Source organism: Euprymna scolopes, chromosome 40 (assembly GCF_053919585.1).
Source record: "Euprymna scolopes isolate OS-2025 chromosome 40, ASM5391958v1, whole genome shotgun sequence".
Taxonomy (NCBI): Eukaryota; Metazoa; Mollusca; class Cephalopoda; order Sepiida; family Sepiolidae; genus Euprymna; species Euprymna scolopes.
In genome coordinates this window covers 36,441,821-36,449,419 of record NC_136521.1, presented here as the reverse complement: position 1 = coordinate 36,449,419, position 7,599 = coordinate 36,441,821, and positions in this window count along the sequence as shown.

Genomic DNA, 7,599 nt, shown 5'->3' with positions numbered 1-7,599 from the left:
TAGACTGTCAAATTGTCATTCGAAAATAAAAAGGTTATATTTAAAAATAAACGAAATATTTTTATAACTAGCGGTGAGAGATTTTATTATCACTAACGAATGCATAAATCGAAACATACATTTGACAATAGGCCATTATGGAAATATAACACATTCTATCTTTTAGATAAGATTTTCTAGTTACGTATATTTTTACACCATCTGTATTTATTCAATTTCTAGGTGAAAGTATGAAATGGTTTATCTTCTTTCGCTCCCGTTTTGATATATTAGTCATCAATACGAAATTAGTATGTTCTACTGTTAGCAGACACAACCGCAAATTAATAACCTCGACAAAAAAAAAAACTAATTTTTAAAAGACAAACCTCTCTACCTTCATCTTCTTCTCCTTTATCTAAAACCGCCCGTATTTAAACCTGGAGGCAGAGGCGGGGATGGAGCACCGTTTGGAACAAATTGAAATTGTCTATATCGGATATATCCGAGAGGCAGAGTTCAAAATCGAATGTTGTATTTTTGTGTACAAATCTTGTAATGTACGCGATTTTATTTCAGTAGGTATTGCAATTAAAGTCGTGTGAGGTCAACAGTGCAGTAACAGAGAAATTAATCAACCTCTCTTTCTCTCTCTCTCTTTCACACACACACACATACACACACGCACACACACACACACACATATATATATATGTATAAATATGTACATGTAAGATGGATATATACAAATATTATATATATATACCGCTATATATATTGTATATGACATGGATGTATTTCTCTATTAGTGCAGATACAGATATATATACAGATATACATACATATATATATGTATATATATATATATATATCGCCTCTTTTCTGAAACTAAAATTTATGAAAGAATTCTTGATAAAATTATTTATTTAAAAAAATAGATGCCTTAAGTGCCATAAGATAGAATCGAAACCGAAACCAACCTTTATGAAGAATTCTTGGTAAAATTCTTTATTGCAAGATATTGCAGTCCATAACAATTGAACGACTCGGATTAAAGTGTGACATGGAAAATAAATAATTAAATAAATAACACACACGTTATCGTATTAATATATAGATAATAATAATGATGATGATAAAAAAAAAACTGAAACGGTATAAATTTAAGTTAATCTATCCATTTAAAAAAATTGTAGCATGGCATTAACTGACATCACACCAAATAGTCGTGAAGGATCAAGGAGGATGGGAAGACCGGGAATAGGAAACACTAACCAAACCTCCACAGGATGATTGCGAAAAGGGGGATGCTGATTCTCACTTTAATTCCAGTGAAGATCAATGGTCGTTTCTGATAAGAGATCGATGGCAAACGGATGTTCCGATGGCGCCGATCTACTTGCAAAAGTTATCGAAAGGAGTAGAGAGTACTGAAAATTTGGGGAGACTTATTGTCGCCTAGATTCCGGGGAAAACCTGGGGTGTTCACTGCAGTCTAGGGGCAAACAAAAAAAACGCATCCGCAGAATGTTTAGTTAACAGTGCTACCAGCCTGAATAATAATACATTAATAAATTTATTTATCGAACACTTCCTGTCTGTAACAGTCATCCTTCTTTAATAAACTATAACAATATCTTTAATAAACTATAACAATATCTTTAATAAATTATAACAAAATCTTTAATAAACTATAACAATGTTTAAATACACTATAACAATATCTATACATTATAGCAATATCTTTAATACATTATAACAATACATTTATTACATTATTACAATATCTTTAATACACTATAACAATATCTTTAATACATTATAGCAATATTTAATATATTATAACAATATCTTTAATACACAATAAAAGTATCTTTAATACAATATCACAATATCTTTAAGAAACTATAGCAATATCTTTAATGAACTATAACAATATCATTAATACATTATAATAATATCTTTAATACATTTTAACAATATCTTTAATACACTATGAAATATCTTTAATACATTATAACAATATATTTAATACATTATAACAATATCTTTAATACATTATACCAATATCTTAAATAAATTATAACAATATGTTTCATACATTATAACAATATCTTTAATACATTATAACAATATCTTTAATGCACTATAAAATATGGTTAATACAATATAACAATATATTTAATAAACAATAACAATATTTAATGAACTATAACAATGCCTTTAATAAATTATAACAATATCTTTAATACATTATAACAATATCTTTAATACATTATACACATAACTTTAATACATTATAACAATATCTTTAATACACTATAACAATGCCTTTAATACACTATAAAACTATCTTTTATGCAATATAACAATATCTTTAATAGTCTATAAAATATATTTACTAGATAATAACAATATCTTTAATAAACTATAACAATATCTTTAATATAGTATGACAATACCTTTATACTCTACATCAATATATGTAATACAATATGACAATATATTGACTAAACTACAACAATATATTTTATACGTTATAACAATATCTTCAATATACTATAACACTATCATTAATAAACTATGACAATATCTTTAATACGAGAAAACAATATCTTTAATGCAACTATTTTACTATAACAATATCTTTAGTAAAATATAACAAGATCTTATATACATTATAGTAGTATCTTTAACACTATATAACCATATCTTTTTAGACTATAAAATATCTTAAATACTCCATAAAAAACCTTTAATAAACTATAACAATATATTTAATAAACTGTTAGAATATGGTTAATAAACTATTACAATATCTTTAATACACAATAACATGATTTTTAATACAATATAACAATATGTCTAATAAACTATAAACATATCTTTAATACACTATAACTATACCTTAAATACACTATAACAATATCTTTAATATATTATTAGAAAATCTTTAATACATTATAACAATATCTTCAACAAAGTATTGGCATGCCTTTAATACATTATAATAATATCTTTAATAAACTGTAACAATATCTTCAATACACTATGACAATATCTTTAATACACTATAACACTATCTTTTATACATTATTACAATATCTTTAATACATTATAACAATACTGGGGATAAATGCTAACAATGTCTTTAATACATGATGACAGTATCTTTAGTACACTATACAAATATATATAATACACTATACAAATATATATAATATATTATAAAAATATTTTTATGCACTAAATCAATATCTTTAATACACTATAACAATATATTTAATACACTATAACAATATCTTAAATACAATATAACAATATATTTAATACACTATAACTATATCTTTTATAGATTATATAAATATCTTTAATACATTATAACAATATCTTTAATCCAATATAACGATATCTTTAATACACTAGAAAAATATCTTAAATACAATAAAACAATATCTTTAATACATTATAACAATATCGGTAATATAATATTGCAATATCTTTTATACACTATTACACTATCTTTAATACATTATAACAATATATTTAATACGCTATAACAATATTTTTAAGAAAATATAACAATATATTTAATACAATATAACAATATATTTAATAAACGATAACAATATATTTAATACCCTTAAACAATATCTTTAATACACTCTTACAATGTCTATAATGCAATATAATAATATATTTAATACACTATACCATATCTTTAATACACTATAACAATATCTTAAATAGAATATAAACATATCTTTAATAAACGATAACAATATCTTCGATACACTTTAACAATACCTTTCATACACTATAACAATATCTTATATATACTATAATATTATCTTAAATAAACTATCACAATATCTTTAATACATTATAACAATATCTTTAATACATTATGACAATATCTGGAATACACTATAGCTATATCTTTAAAACACTGTAACGCTATCTTTAATAATCTATAACAATATCGTTAATACAATATGACAATCTCTTTAATATACTATAACACTATCTTTTGTATATAATAACAATATCTTTAATACAATACAAATATTACTTTGGATACATTATAACAATGTATTTAATGCACTACAAAAATACATTAAACACATTATAGCAATATCTTTAATACACTTTAACAGAATCTTAAATACAATATAACAATATATTTAATACACTATAACAATATCTGTAGCACATTGTAACATAATCATTAAGGCACTATAACAATATATTTAATAAAATATAACAATATATTTAACACACTATTATTATATCTTAAACACACTCTAACAATATCTTTAATACAGTGTAATAATATATTTAATGCACTATAACACTATCTTTAATACACTTTTACAACATCTTTATTAAACTGTAAACAATATCTTTAGTACATTATAACAATATCTTTAAGACACAATAACAATATCTTGAATACACAATAACAATATCTTTAATACATTACAACAATATATTTTATACATTATGACAATATCTTTAATACACTATAAAATATCTTTAATACACAATAACAATATCTTTAATTACCTATAACAATATCTTTAACAATCTATAACAATATCTTCAATACACTATAACAATATCTTTTATATACTACACCAACATCTTTAATACATTACGGCAATATATTAAATACATTATAACAGTATCTTTAATGCACTATAACAATATATTTAATTACCTATAACAATATCTTTAATTATCTATAACAATATCTTCAATGCACTATAACAATATCTATTATATACTACACCAAAATCTTTAATACACTACGGCAATATATTAAATACATTATAGCAGTATCTTTAGTACACTACAACAATATCTTTATTACACTATAAAAATATCTTTTATATACTACACCAACATCTTTAATACACTACGGCAATATATTAAATACATTATAACAGTATCTTTAGTACACTTCAACAATATCTTTATTACACTTTAACAATATGTTAATCACTATGATAGTATATTTAATACATTATAACAATATCTGTAATAATCTATGACAATATCTTTAGTACACTATAAGATACCTTTAATATCTTTCATACACTATAAAAATATATTTAATTCACTATAACAGTATATTTAATACACTATAATAAAATCTTTGATACACTATAACAATATGTTTTATACACTATAACAATATCTTTAATGCAACATAACGATATCTTTAATAAACTATAACAAGATCTTTAATACATTATAACAATATCGTTAATACATTATGACAGAATCTTTAATACACTGTAACAATATCTTTACTTCACTATAATCAATATCTTTTACAAACTAACCCAGTATCTTTAATGAACTATCAAACTATATTTAATAAACTATAACAATATCTTTATACATTAAAACAATATCTTTAATACATTATAATAATATTTAATACACTATAACAAGATCTTTAATACACTATAACATTATCTTTAATACACTATAAAATATCTTTAATACAATATAAACAAAACCTTTAATAAACTATAACAATATATTTAATAATCTATAACAATATCTTTGATAAACTGTTACCATATCTTTAATACACTATAATAAGATTTTTAATACAATATAAGCATATCTTTAATAAACTATAACAATATCTTTAATACACTTTAACAATTTTCTTAATACACTATAACTATATCTTAAATACACTATAAAAATATCTTTAATACATTTTCTGAACATCTTTAATACATTGTAACAATATATTGAATACACATTAGCCATATCTTTAATACACTATCATAATATATTTAATAAACTATAGCAATAGCTTTAATACACTATAACCATATCTTTAATACATTTTCTGAAAATCCTTAATACATTGTAACAATATCTTGAATACACCTTAGCCATATCTTTCATACACTATCATAATATATTAATAAACTATAGCAATAGCTATAATACACTATGATAATATCTTCAATACACTATAACACTATACTTAATACATTATAACAATATCTTAAATACATTATACCAATACTTTGCATAAATACTAATAATGTCTTTAATACGCTATAACAATACATTTTATACGTTATAACAATATCTTTAATATACTATAATATTGTCTTACATAAATTATAACAATATGTCTAATACACTATGAAAATATCTTTAGTACATTATGACAATATCTTTTACACTATACCAATATATTTTCACATTATAACAATATCTTTAATACACTGTGACAATATATTTAATACACTACAACAATACCTGTAATACCTAATGACAATATCTTTAATGCACTATAACAATATCTTTCATGCACTTAAACAATATCTTTAATACAACTGACACCACAAGACAAAATGCAATTCTTTTTCTAACAAGATGGCTCTACATGCCACCCGTCTCACAGGTCACTGACACAAGGTCATGACGAAAGAGGGAACAATAAGGGTTATAGCCACAACGTTTCCATTCACTTGTCCTAATATGATTTTTGTCTTTTGAGCAATCAAAAACAAAAAGTTCATGCAAACAATCCTAAAGGAGAACATTGCCAACGCTATCAGGAGAATTCCCAGAGAAGATCTACAGACAGTATCTACAAACGTTGTCAAACGTGCCCAGAAATGCATAGATGTAAACGGGGAGCCATTTCAGCATGTTTTATAACTCTACAAGTAATTAAGACAATAAAACAATGTTCCCCCTCTCTACATTTTTCTGGGCTACTTTTTAGTGGGCCACCCTTACCTTAGATCGGTTGAACCAAAACATGAGGTCGGAATTGTTTTAAGCACGAGTTTTACTGTATTTATAATCATTATGTAATTATGTATTTGTGCCACGTTTGCCATTTCAGAGAAATTGATAATGCCTTTACGTGTTGATATCTCGCATAGACAGTTACAATTGAACTATGTCTCATGATACACCAACCCATCTATTTCATTATACAATGAAATGAACGCACACACCAAAGAATCGTGATGGATCCGGAAGGATCGAAGTGAAAGAGTACTCGCCAGAACTTCGCTTGAACATTGCGGAAGCGCTGGGACCTTGTGGAGGCTTTCAGCTACCCAGATGTCAGGGAACACCAATGGCCATTGCTGGCGAGAGGCGAAGGATAAACCATCTGCGCTGTCTATAGAGAGAGGCGGGGAGAACTTGCTTTGGAAACATGTTGTTACTCAGACCCTTACAAATACAACTACCGTCTTCAATGTCATGTCTGCTTGAGGATAGGCAAATCGCTGGCAGGACTAAAAGTCATCTTCGGGCACATGGACTTCCAGTGACTGACGGAGTGGCACACCTCTGACAAGATGTGTCAATCATCATATAAATGCATGTCTGTGAATATATATATATATATATATATATATATGTACGTATGTGTGTATAGATATGTATGTGTATATATATGTATGTAAGTGTATATATATGTGTATCTATGTATACATATATGTATGTATGTATATATATATGTGTATATATGTATGTGTATATATATGTATATATATATGTATATATGTGTGTGCATACCAGTGAGCGATCGCTGATGATGACCTTTGTTAAAACATATAGTAA